The 2,312-nt window shown below is 56.0% G+C and overlaps 1 long non-coding RNA gene across 1 annotated transcript in view; it reads left to right on the plus strand.

The window, feature by feature from the left end:
- The window catches only part of LOC103904477, a 4,092-nt gene extending 2,355 nt beyond the window's left edge, over positions 1–1,737 (plus strand). The window contains exon 2 of the long non-coding RNA XR_657906.2: positions 1,496–1,737. This is a non-coding gene — a long non-coding RNA (uncharacterized LOC103904477). The remainder of the gene's footprint in view (positions 1–1,495) is intronic.
- The last annotated feature ends 575 nt before the right edge of the window (positions 1,738–2,312 follow it).

The raw sequence follows: 2,312 nt of genomic DNA on the forward strand, positions 1-2,312 counted from the left end.
TCCCTATTTTTCTTGATTTCTCTACCTCTCTGACCTTTTCTTTCGACCTTTCTTTCTCTCTCTGCTCCTCGGTCTTCTCCCTTGTCTTATTTTTCTCTTTCTAGTCCTCTGTTCTGCTCCCCATCACTGTATTTTCTTTCTTCATTTCTCTGCCGTGCTCCCCCTCCCTTTCTTTCTTTCTTTCTCCATACCTATGTGCAGCTCCCTGTCCCTCCCTCCCTGTCATTATCCTTGCATCCCTCATTGTCTCTCCATCCCTCTGTCCTGCTCCCCATCCCTAATTTTCCTTTTCCATTTCTCTGTCCTGCTTTCAGTCCCTGTTTTTCCTCTGGCTTCATCTCCCTGTCATTCTCCCTGTTGCTCTCGCTCTCTATCCCAGTGTCCTGCTCCCCATCCCTCTCTTTTTCTCTGTATCCCATTTTCTCACGCTCTGTCCCTCACTTGTTTTCTGTATCCCTCTCTTTTTTCTTTTTACCCTTCTGATGTGTGTCCCACCATGCCCCCCCTTTTATGTGTCCTGGTCTTTCTCTCTACATCCTTCTGTCATTCTCCATCTCTTGCTCTTCTTGCTCTTCTTCTCTCTCTTCCTCTGTCCTATTCACTGCCCCATCACTATTTTTTTCCTCCTCCATCCCATACAGAAATAGCCCCACACTATTTGTTGGTCTTTCTCCATCTCTCTCTGTCCGGCTCCCTGCTGCTATTTTTTATTTCCTCCCTATCCATCTTGTAGCCCATCACTGGTTGTTTTTTTTTTTCTTTTTCCATGTCTCCCTGTCCAGCTCCCTGTCCCTGTTCTTTAATTCCTCCCTCTTCCCTGTAGCCCACCGCTATTTTTTCCTGTTCTCCATCGTGCTCTCTCTGGTCCCCTGTCCCTATTGATCAATGCCTCCCTCTCTGCCCTGTGGCCTGTCTCTTTTCCCCATCTTATTTCTGCCTCTATCTCTGTCCGGCTCCTTTAATTCCTCCTCTCCGCCCTGTAGCCTGTCGCTTTTGTCCTTTCTCCATCTCACTGTCTTTGGCTCTGACCCTATTTTAGAATTTCCCCCCTCTTCTTTCTGTACACATTGCTCTTCCTTTTGCTCTCCAGCTCTCTTTTTTTTTCCGGCTCCCTGTCCCTGTTTCTTAATTCTTCCCTCTCTGCCCTGTAGCGTGTAGCTATGTGGTTTGTTTTGTGTTGTTCCCCTCACCCTGCCCCTTCCCTCCATCGTTCACTGTCCTGGCTCCCTGCCCATATTTTTTTTTTCTCCCTCTCTGTCATGCTGCCCATCCCTGTTTTTTTCTGCATCTCCATCCTGCTCCCCACCCTTCTTTATCGGTCTCTGTCCTGCTCCTTCTCCCTCTTTCTGCTGACTCCCTTCCTCTCTCCCTGTTGCTTCTTTCTCCATCTCTGTCAGGCTCCTTGTCCCCATCTTTCTTTGGCTGTCCTGTTCCCTGCCTCATGCTTTCTCACTACACCCCCGCTGTCCAACAGGCTGACACTTTTCTTTTCTAGTGTCCTGTGCCCTGCTACTCAATTTTTGGTGGCCTCCGCCTCTGCCCAGCGTTCATCGCTCCAGGAGCTGACCGACCGACTGTCCGTTCCCCGCCGGACTGACGAGCGCGGCTCCAGGAATGACTGCTGAGGTGTCCCAGGGGCAGGGGGAGCATTGGAGGCTCCAAGCCCCGGAGCAGACTTGCTCCCGGGACTTGTTACGTGCGTGACTGAATAAACACTCGCCGCCTCCTTTGCCCTCACGGCTGCGTTTGCGCTTCCTTTGCACCGGGCGAGGGGCTGTGATGGAGCCCAGGGGAGGGGATGACGCACGGTGGGGGCTGGGTGATGGCTGCCTGTTCCTGCCGGGCTCCAGCTCTGGGCTTGGGCCAGAGGAGCCCCAGGTGCGGGCAGTGAGGCTGATGGCGACGGCCCCTCCCTGTAAAGGGGCTGTGTTGCAAGAGTAGCTGCAGGCTGTGGGGCTGGTGGTGGGGCTGCCGTGCCCCGGGTGGCCGTGGAGGGGCCGGTGTGAGCCAAGGGAGGAGCGGAGCGGTCGCTGAGCGAGGGGGGCGGCGAGGCCGGCAGGAGGGTCGCGCCGCCTCGGAGCCGGGCGGCAGTGGCCGTCCGGAGCCACGCTGGGGAACGCGGGGCTGCGCTGGGGGCTGGGCGGGGCTTCCGGGTGCGTCGGCGGGGGGAGAACGGTGTCCCCGCAGGGTCAGGGAGCGGGGACGGCTGCCTCCCGCGGCATGCCGGGAGCTGTAGTCCTGGGGCACGGACTTCCTGTCGGCCATGTTTGTTCCCCGGAGCATGCCGGGAGGTGTAGTCTTCCGTCACTCGG

The sequence above is a fragment of the Aptenodytes forsteri genome, unplaced genomic scaffold (assembly GCF_000699145.1).
Source record: "Aptenodytes forsteri isolate BGI_AS27 unplaced genomic scaffold, ASM69914v1 Scaffold54, whole genome shotgun sequence".
NCBI classification, from domain to species: Eukaryota; Metazoa; Chordata; class Aves; order Sphenisciformes; family Spheniscidae; genus Aptenodytes; species Aptenodytes forsteri.